The sequence below is a fragment of the Cyanistes caeruleus genome, unplaced genomic scaffold, assembly GCF_971803275.1.
Source record: "Cyanistes caeruleus unplaced genomic scaffold, bCyaCae1.hap1.1 HAP1_SCAFFOLD_421, whole genome shotgun sequence".
Lineage (NCBI taxonomy): Eukaryota > Metazoa > Chordata > Aves > Passeriformes > Paridae > Cyanistes > Cyanistes caeruleus.
In genome coordinates this window covers 17,464-27,558 of record NW_028256162.1, presented here as the reverse complement: position 1 = coordinate 27,558, position 10,095 = coordinate 17,464, and the positions used below count along the sequence as shown (strand labels likewise).

The following is a 10,095-nucleotide window of genomic DNA, read 5'->3' as shown; positions in this document are numbered from 1 at the left end:
TTATCTTTACAGGTAGCAGGAACATGAAATTGCAGAGAAGAAAAACCCCATAGGATCACCTACTGTTGTCCTTATTCCTGCTTAGGATAAAAGTGCAAATTTAAATCTTCTTATTAAATATGTGTAGCTCAACAGACTTTTGCTTTTTCAGTAATATTCCAATTGCTGTTATTGAGATGGAGGGGGCTTCTGCTGTGTTTATATTTTTTAGTAACAATTAGAACTATGCTGCTTTCTTTCAACTGTTTATTAACATGTTTGTGTTTGGTTTTCTTTGTGAGAAAGCAGACAATATGCCAGCAGGAGTTTCTAAACAAGTTTTTTTTCACTTGAATATAGAGATAGAATTTTTATCAGATAATCTTTCACTAGCACAGAAAGTTAAGAGCTTGTAGAGCTTCCAGAGGGAATGATTGCTTAGAACAGCTTCTTTCCCATGGAGGGGCCTAAATGCTGATTTATCAGTGCTGGAAGTAATCTGGATCTTCATTATTTTGTTTCTCATCTTCCTCCCCCCCCTGTTTCCCCTCCAAAACAAAACACTGTCTCTCACAAGCTTTGTTTGAAGAGATTAACACATTCAAACACAATATTAATACCAGTGATAAGGAAATAATTAATTGCCTGTGTTTGCCTGCCTGCTAGGGTAAGACTGCCGTGTAAATAAGTTGACCCAGCAGAACTCCAGTCAAACTGCTGGAAGCAGTGGACTGATCCCCGTTGGATTCACTGCTCTCCAGATGAGACCAGTAATTACACAGCTCATCACTGATTGCCTTTTCTCCTGCTGCTAATTGTTACTTCTTGGTTAGCTGAATGCTTAATAGAGAGGAAGAACATAGTGTTGTATTGTATCCTTTTAGATTTTTTTTTTTCTTGTAATTTCTGTTCTTTTCCATTTTGGAAAAGAAAGAGCTGGCTACTGCAGTGAGAGTCCTTTTCTATTTCTTTTTTTTTTTTAATATTGAATGAATTTAAACGCAATTGTTAAAAATTTTGATTAATATTCCAGTCTTATGCTGCAGAAATAATACTGGGTTTTTTCTTTTTAAGATTAAAGGGAAAATTCCAGGGATTTTCTGGCTATCAAGGAATTACAGAATCATAGAATATCCTGAGTTGGAAGGAACCCACAAGGAGCATCGATATCCCACTCCTGGCTGGCCTTAGAGTTTTCTTGTAACCACAGAATGGGACCACAAGAGGTCAACAGCGACCTGTAATGACTGATACCCCTTCTTTCTATATATTAAACACCTAATCAGACTAGATTATCTAATTATTTCAGAGATCTTCTATTGTTTATAGAAATAAACATAAGATTGCTAACAATCTCTTTTTCTAAAGACATTTGAAGGGTGATGATCTGGCGCTCATTAATTAATTTGTTTGCCTTTATACAGAAAGGAAGTTATCAAAAACTAAGTAAGTTGTCTAGAAATGTATGTTTTCCAGAGATCATGATTGGTTTTGTTTGTATAATAATGAAATAGGCCTACATTCACTGTGTGAAATTTGTCACCATGGCCATTAATGTGCAAATTTATTTCTATATCTATATACATATAAAAAAAAATTTCACTGAGATGTTAAAGTGGCACACTGACTTCCTTCTTAAAGCTTGTTGTGTAGGGTTAAGACTTACCAGCTGATCACTCTCTGACAACTTTTATTGTACTGCTTGAGTTGATAGAAAGGAAGCATCTACACACCCCCAGCATTTACTTTATTGGCACCTAAACTTCAGTCTGTGCAGCTGGAAAATGCATTTTTTTCCCCACAACTCCTTTTTTTATCATTCTATGTCTCATAATCGCTTTCTCCTTTAACCATTAGATGAAGACCTCAGAATTAGCTGTTCTTCAGGATGAAGAGGCTGAATGACGGTAACACTCCAAGCTTTTTAATGAACACCAGTTGTGTTTCTTTCTCTTCCACAGAATCAGAGAATGGTTTGGGAAGGGACATTAAAGCTCATCCAGTTCCACCTTCCACTATCACAGGTTGCTCCAAGCCCCATCTGACCCAGCCTTGGACAATTCCAGGGATGGGGCAGCTACAGCTTCTCTGGAAAACATTATAATAGCAAAAACAAAACAAAAAAATGTCTTGCAATACTTTCCACCTGAATGACACAAGTGTGGAATAATAATAATAATAATAATAATAATGAATAACTGATGTAACAAGGAATTGTTCTTGCATATTTGCTCCTTTTGCATCCACAGGTAATTCAGCAAGTTCCCCTTAAGTTTTGAAAAGGAAAACATTTTTATGTACGTGCTTTCAGAAGCTTTTAAAACAGGGGATGCCTTGAATAGAGAGAGTTCAATTAAAAGAAGTAATTTCAGAATATAATTGATAATTTTTAAGTAAATGTGGCCTTGTAACAGAATGCAGATGGCAAACCCACTTTGCAGCCGACCCCGGGCTGTGATGGAGAAACAAGCAGGAGGTGCAATGCATTCTATTAATTATTTTCACTGCTACAGTTGTTTGCTATATAATACAGGTCAACAGGGGTTAGCCTGAAGCTTCTCCTAATATATTAGTAAATAAATTTGAACAGATTTTAATTTGCTAATGGAAAGGTCTGAGCCAGTTGCAAATAAGAGTGGAGCTACTTTGTCTTGCTCATTGCTATGCAACATGGCTGCTGCCAGCCATTCATACAAAATGTTACATTTCCATAAAGCACAATGTAATCCGTCACAGAGAAAAGGGAAAAAACCCCACAAAAAAATAACAACAACAACAAAAACCCCAATTCTGTAAACTATATTAAAGATAAATGTGTATCATGGAGCAATCATCCTTATGGAGCTCGTAGAATGTTGAACACCTGCCCTTGCAGGCTTGCCAAAACATCCAGCATGGAATCTTGTAATACTTACATGTTTCAGGGAGAAATAAAAATAAGATATGCTATTCCCAAGGAGTATAAACAAGAGTGAGCCTTTTCCCACATCCCCTAATGATTTCTCACTCCTGTTCCAACTCACACAGTTTCCAGTGCTGCATGTCCACACAAATGTAACACAGCACGAGATGCATCAGCTGCTTGTTTCTCACCTCTCTTTCTGCTCGTAATAGCAATCCCTAGGGTGGGCTTGTTTTTTGTTCCTTTGTAAATATTTATAAACATTCTTGTTTTACAGATGCAGGAACAGAGGCATCCAGGTCTGTGTCTTGCCCAGATCTAGACTGGAATTGGGAAGAGAGGCTGTTCCCAAGCCTTGTAGCACTGCGTGGTTTTCCTGCCTCCTTTTTTACACTGCGGAGATCATGAGCACCTTTAAGCAATGGCAGCTGAACCCAGGTACAGCCAGTGCACTGCTGGCAGGTGTTTTAGCCCAGCAACCCCTTTGCTTCCTTTTCCTGGTTCTTCAGCCTCAACATTCCTTAGATTATACCATGAAACTTCCTTCATGTGTATCAAGAATTTGATTACTTTAACATCTCCCTCTCTGCTAAATTTTCCAACTTGGGTTGCCCAATTCACTCTTTCCATAATAAACAATAAATATAAGTGCTGGGGTGATTAGAAAAACTGCTGCCACTGATGTATTCTTCAAACAGGCTTCTACTGGGGAGAAGGGGAGGGTTGATGCAAACAAGCATTTGAGGGCTCATGCAAAGAGCGTTCACAAGTTGAAATGTCTGTCCTTAAACTCTGTTTGCCTTATCTGTGCACAGAATATTTGTCACCATCAACACATCCCCAGGTTTAAAATCCCTCTTGGTTTTCAGTCGTGTTTTTTTGTGGGCTGGGGTTCTGTGCTCGGGTTTGGTTTTAATGACCTCCTGGTTTTAAATATTCTACCTGTTTGGGTTGCTCAGATGCATGAGGTGACAGGAAAGGCTGTTAATATTTAAACCTTTGTCATTTTCAGCTCTTCTTCTCTCTTTTGTGATGAAAGAAGTGGCACTCGATTTTAAAACGGACACAAATTAAGAAGCATCTAAGGATTAGTCCCTTAATTACAATAATCCTTAAAGGATTATTCAGAGATTGGCCCTTACTAAAGTTTTAAATTTAGCCATGCATTTTAAATCAGGAGCAGACTGATCTGTGGCCCAGCAACAAAAGAGAGGGTTCAGCCTTGAGCATGCTTGCATAAATATATTTAGGTTGAGAAAATAGTCTACAATACAGCTACTGATGCAGGTCCTGTTTGTTACTGCTCAGCTGCTTGCCCAGCGAGTCTCACGGCATTTTACTACTTTTCAGTAATTCCATGTCCTGTTCCTGCAAAGAAACAACCAGAAAGGGGAGCTCCCTGACTGGTGTGAGTTTTCAGGTAAATTCCTGTCTACCATCCCTCAGCCTTGAGTGAGCACAGTGGGTAAAATCCTCAGGTTTTTTCTGGTCATGTGGATTCCTACATCCAGAGGTTTCAGCTGCTTCCTTCTCTAAAGCAAAAGTTAAAGTATCTCGAAAACCTTCTAAATGGCAGTGATAATTTCACTGGCTGTCCCTGCAAGAAACATTTACAGAACTTTCATAAACAATGCACATGATTAATTAAGATTCCAGAAGTTCGACTCACTATGAATATTTTCATATTTTGGTCTGATATTGTAAACAACTCTAATTTAACTGTTTCAGGGAAAGAGACAAGGAGGGAGGAAGGAAAGGAAAGAAGGAAGGGCAGAAGGTAAATTATCTCCTACTTTTTTCCTAAATTGTTGTGTAACCCTCAAGCTTTAACCCGGCTCCTTCCAGAAGCAGCCAGAACTACTGCCAAGTGGCTGAGAGGAAAAGTCAAATTAAGAATGTTTATACATAATTCCATCCATTTTGGCCCAATGAACAAATAGTAAAATAATTAATAGCAGAGAATTTTCCTGCGCTCATTTCCACCCAGGAATGTCTTTGCCTCTGAAAGAAATTATTCTGTGCCTTTGTAACTGCTGAATACAGCTCCTCTTATTATAGAGCAGCTTAACCTGCAGGCTGTGTATCTACAGTTTTAATAACTTCATTGTGCAGGAGCAGTGTGTATTTTAGAGGACTTCCTATTTCCATTTCTCTGCAGCATTTATGGGCAAAGCAGTGCACAGAAAGCCACCTTAAAGTTCCTAAAGTGTCATTGTAGTGGCTCAGCTCAATAAAAAAATCCTGTGAAAATTAAACACCAACAGGTATTGAGAGGAGAAAAAAAATAATTTCAAAACTATGTGAAGTATTATAAATTATGGTGTTAAAAAATGATCCTGAGAGCTGTATCTCCCATGGAAACAAATCATTGTATGATCAGAAGTTTTTTATCACTGGCCTTGTTAAATTCTAAACGCTGTGCCCCTGCTCTCATTCTGCTCCAATCTTGATCTGTTCCTTTCTGCTTTGATTCTCTCTTTTGAAAACTCACATGAAGAGGTTAAAAACCAAAGATAGCAATAAAAATTAAACCACAAAAAATCTACACAGCCAAAACTCAAGAATTTAGGTTTTTAACTATATTAATGTTTTATTGCATCTTAGTCAGTGGCTGAATATTTTAAGGATAGAAACAGTTCATTTGAATATGTCTAATGGCAAATGCAACACACTGAAAACTTTTTCATGCATTATTCCACAATAAATACTGACTAGAAATAAAGTGATACAACAGTGAAGTAATTTTTGTGAATATATCAGAATTTACTATTTTTTTTTGGCTAGTACACAGCATAATAAAGCATTTTATGTGGGGTGGTAAAAGAATTACCTTTACTTACATTGCCCAAATCTTAAGAATGAAAGCAGTTGCTTTGGTAATAAGCTTAAAGAAAGTTCTTTTGAAAATTAGTTACACATGTCAGCTCCTTATTTAGGATAAGATTCCAGTCATTGATACTTGAGATTAAGGAAAAATAATCCACACATCCACCAGGAAATCTGCATTCTAGGGAGCATTTCCCTTACATGCTGCAGGAATTTGGAGGAAGTCTGTGGGAAAGGCAATAAGCTCTTGAATGCAAAACTAATTTTAAATGTCTTTGAAAGCAAAACAATACAATTCCTATGGCTTTTAGTGCATTTTTGTGTGTATGTAAAAAATTAGTTGCATTTATCTTTTCCTCATATAATCGAAGAAAAATACAATCTTAAGGCAACCTCACATTGTTTTCAAAATCAGATTGTGATAATATCTCTTACTGTGGAAATCCTTCCTTTCTATAGCCAACACAGAGGTATTCAAATCAAGTTAAAATATACTTACTATGATTTTTTTAAAAAAAAAATTATTACTTGAAACACATTTTTTTTTCTTTTTTTTATATGTTTACCTAAAATATATTACTTCATTTTAAGGAAAATATATTGTAGGGTCAATTTAAAACAATTAAAATTAGCAGGTTTTGTTTGGTTTTTTTTTTTAAATCAAGCCTTTTTATATAAGAGGTGGTTTTGCACTAAAAATACATTTATGGGTATAATTTTGAGAGCTTTGCTTCACTACCCAGTTGCTAACAACAGATTTTGGGTTTGTCTGTCCATCCATTTTTGCAGAAATGTTTTTAGAAGCAAGGCAGAGCCAGCAGCGCTCTGGGAGCACATCCCTCAATGAACAGTGTGGAAAGGCAGCAGTGATTTTAGGATTTGCCCCAACCACCTCCTCTTGAATTAAATGGAGATATGCATTTAAGGCTTATTTATGAGCTGCAAATCAGCTGTTTCTGTGCACAGGTTGCAATAATTATTATGAGTAAAGAGTTCCTATAGAGGTAGAAAGTCTATTGACATTTCCAGTGTGAAAGGTGGGAAATCCTGGCTGTCTGTAAAAGATGGAAGTGATGGTGGGAGATGGAAGTGATGCCTGGGCTCTTAGAGAGGAAGATGGTGTGGGCTTTTTACATGAGTTGTCCTCATCAATGGAAGTCTGAAAACACAGAACATCTGAGAATTCTGCCCCTGTGTGAGATTTGTCTGAGCTCTGGGAGTCGAGAGTGAACTGAGCACTTTTCCCTGTCCCTCTCCACCTCCCCAGGCAGCACAGAATCCCAGAACAGCTGGGCTTGGAAGGAACCCCTGGAGATGGTCCAGACTGGCCCCATCCCCCCCACCAGGGCAGGGTCACCCAAAGCAGGTGACACAGGGATACATCCAGGTGGGATTTGGATGAATCCAGAGATGCCACAGCTCCCTGGGCAGCTGTTCCAGTGCTCTGGCACTCTCCATGGAAAGCTCATCCTCGTGCTAAGGTGGAGCTTCTTGTGTTTTATTTATAAACTTACACCTCGTTCTGTTGCTGGGCACCACTGAAAAGAGTCTGGCACCATCCCCTGACACTCCTTGGAGATATTTATGTGAATTAATGACATCCTTTCTCAGTCTTCTCTAGACTAAACAGCTCCCTCAGTACACTTTAGATTTATTTCTTGAGGAATTCAGAAGACAGCAGGTAGTGGATAAAACTCTGAATTACAAATTTCCAAACAACTAAAGAAATGTCTGTTATCAGACAACCACTTTGACACATTGGGGGAGCAATATTTAGTGGCTCTGCTAAGTGCCTGTGTCTTTCCTGGGTATGGCACCGCTTTGGGAAATGGAGAAAAGCTTTATTTCCTGCCTTGCCACACGGCTCCTGACAAATCCCATCCCCTCCTCCTGCCAGTGCTCCTACTTTTTGTTTGTGTCCCACAGTCCTCACAGCAGAAACTTTCTCCTACTGCTTGGCTGTGCAGCATTCATCACCATAGGATTTTGATTTTGGCAGGAAAATATTTTTAGAAATATAATGTAGTACTAGTAATAAAAGGAAATAATATGGAATACATCACTCCCCAGGACTAGAATAAGAGGTTACTACAAATTCATTGCATTCAGTTTTGAATGTCCTTTGCAAATTGACAGAATACAAATAACGTTTTCCCTGCACTCCCTGACCTATTTTCTAATCTGCTTCTGCTTTCAGAAAAGACATAATAACTGTCTTATTTTTACTCACCTTTCTGACCTTGATTCATCTGTGCTATTCCTTTTGTCCCCATCAAATCAGCTTTAGCATTGAGAATGACTCTTTAAAGAGAGGACATGTCCTGCATGTGTTGCTTTTTTCATTCCAGGCTCTGTATGTGTGTCTCTTCATCACCTTATTTACTAGAACAATTAATTACTTTGTTTTTGTCAGCTGACAGCAGAAATATCCGTGTCAGTATTCATGGGATTGATATCCTTTAATGCCTCTCTTAATTTTCACTGTGGCTCTTAATTGTCACCAGGCTACTTCAGCTCTTTGTTGGAAGATCATTTACTCTGATGAACACTTCATTATTTCCCAGCACCATCCTAAAAATTCTGTGTCAGTTTATCCTAAAATTTAACCAATGATCCAGAAATGTCCATAAGATACCTTGGACGTTATGGGGGCAAATACCATGAGATGATTCCTAGGATGAGCACCAGTGATAAAAGTTGGACTGGTTTTGTGCAACAGGAAGATGAATATTTTATTTCAGTATTCAAATCCTGAGTTTCAAGTTTTCTTGGCATTCTGTCCCACCATTTGTTGGGATTTTTTTGTTTGGTTTGGATTTTTGTTTGTTTAGTTTTTTAAATTTAAATATTTCAAAATTTGCTCAGTGAAAATAAACAAAAACCTGGGATGATGCCCCAGTGTGACCTCAGTGCAAAAGATTGAAGAGAAACAAGAGTTAATACTTACCCTTGTGGCATTCTGAGCAGGCTGGGCATATTTTAAAGAAATTTTTATGTGGCTATCACAGTTTTAAAGGGATTCTCAACTCACAGGCATCTTTTAAAACCTCTGCTAAGAGAGCAAGTGGACCTAGTGCAAGATTTTCACTATTTGAATGTTTAAGTACAGGAGCTGTTGCAGATTGAAAACACTGGGGAGTAACCAAGGGGAAATTTCCCAGTATTCAAAGGAGAGTTGAGAAAAATTGAAGAAATATCACCAAACATCTGCCCCAGATGTGATGCCATATATCACACTTAGGTGAGGCACTCTAAGCTTGAAATTATTTCTGTGAGCAAAAATTTCAGGGTTTTGGTGCTGCCTTGCCTCTCTCTGCTCAGTCTTTATTAGACCTGCTGCTGCCCGTGTTATCTTCAAGTGGAAAGTTAAAGGGGACTAATGCATAATCCACAAAACCTCTGCACACCATTTCAGAAGGTAGGGCCATCAAAAAGTTCATGCTAAGTAGACTGCTCCATTCAGCAATAAAGTGACATAAAGCACCCACTATTCATTCAACAGAACACTCAAGACAGGGGGCAAAAGTGCTCCAGAAAAGCAGGTTTTGCTGCAGGCAGCTGTAGACACATTTTTCATTTCATCTTTCACCCAAACCTTTATCACCAGGGCGAGTACTATTCAACTGTTATAGGAGATTGGCTCTCTCCTGATAATGTTTTTTCAGCCTGTTTGCTGATGTCAAGAACACTGAGCTGCTGTATCTCTATTGCACCTTTACAGAGGTGAAAAAGAATAAAGGCTTGGAGTCAGCCCTTTGGAGTCAGCCCTTTCTGATTAAAAAAAAAAAAAAACCAAAACAAAAAACAACCTAAAACATACACATTTAAAGAATCTTTTATTTCAAAGTGAACTGTGCTATATTAGTTAGTGTAGGTTCATCAACTCAGCTCTTCCCTTATTTAAAGGGGGAATTTTATTTGACTTGTCTCTGCTAAATCAAGTAAAGGCAAGAAATTACAAAAGGCTCAGGGTTTCAGGGAATTTTTGCTTTTAAACTGATAATGGTTATCATCACTAGGGAATAGAAACTGCACCAAAGTAGAATTAAAAGAAATTATCTGACATGTCATTATGTGCATCCAGTCATCCAAAAACTTAGGAGCTGTGAGTGGTTCTGGCAAAACCAGTATTGTAAGCTCTGCCCTGGAACAAGCCATAAAGCAAGCAGAAGTCAGCTTTGGTCCTTTGGAATGTTTTATTCAACAGCAGACCCTTCCTACTGCTCCTTTTCTCCAATGGACACGGACACCCTTTCTCCATGGCAGAGGGAAGTGGGGGCTGTGCCAACACTGCCATTCTCCAGGTTTATATCAGCCTGAGGCAGCACGAGCTGCTTTGCTGGAATACTTATTGCCTTTCTCTGCTTTTGCCCTGAGCCTTCCACATT

The 10,095-nt window shown here is 38.3% G+C and overlaps 1 long non-coding RNA gene across 2 annotated transcripts; it reads left to right on the top strand.

Moving 5' to 3' along the window:
• The first annotated feature begins 15 nt into the window (after positions 1–15).
• Positions 16–6,823, top strand: LOC111929206 (uncharacterized). Of its 2 annotated transcripts, XR_002864586.2 has the most exons (6): positions 22–749; positions 1,054–1,219; positions 1,837–1,886; positions 3,159–3,319; positions 4,610–4,658; positions 6,497–6,823. It is a non-coding gene; the product is annotated as an uncharacterized LOC111929206 (long non-coding RNA). The 2 variants fall into 2 exon arrangements; XR_015282385.1 differs by having other exon boundaries at positions 16–1,219.
• The last annotated feature ends 3,272 nt before the right edge of the window (positions 6,824–10,095 follow it).